The following is a 564-nucleotide window of genomic DNA, read 5'->3' as shown; positions in this document are numbered from 1 at the left end:
TTAAATGTTGTGGCGGTGAATTTTATCTTGGTTGATTTTAACTTTAGTTTTGGTTTTGGTTTTGGTTTTGTGGCTATCCAGATAGTTTTAATTTTCATGCAGGGTGGCATCGTTGTTTAGCATGTAGATTTGTATTAACATCGAAAGTACAGTATGAAAGTACTGTTGACCTCACTTTTGGTTGAAGGTCTAGAAACTTCTTCAGTAGCCTAGGTCTAGCCATAGGACTTTCCTATTGACTAGTCTTAGAAAACTAGAAAAGATACTCTCACCATTAGAAATTCAAAACTCTTCTCTTTACTCAACTTGAAGTTCCACATATTGATCCTAACCTCTTACAATTAGTAGGTAAGATCATTATGAGGGAACTCAAGGAGAGTTCCTATAGGGTTACTTGGCCTTAGGATTGACCCTGGATGTTGGTTTGGAGCTAAGATATACAATACTATACCCTCACAATACCCTGACTAAGACCAATACATAAGAACCCAAAATGGGGATTTCATTGATCCATGGTTTATTTAGAATGTATATCTATCCAATTCTACTTGAAATGTTCATCTT

Source organism: Phalaenopsis equestris, unplaced genomic scaffold, assembly GCF_001263595.1.
Source record: "Phalaenopsis equestris unplaced genomic scaffold, ASM126359v1 Scaffold000190, whole genome shotgun sequence".
Lineage (NCBI taxonomy): Eukaryota > Viridiplantae > Streptophyta > Magnoliopsida > Asparagales > Orchidaceae > Phalaenopsis > Phalaenopsis equestris.
This window is presented reverse-complemented; position numbering follows the sequence as displayed.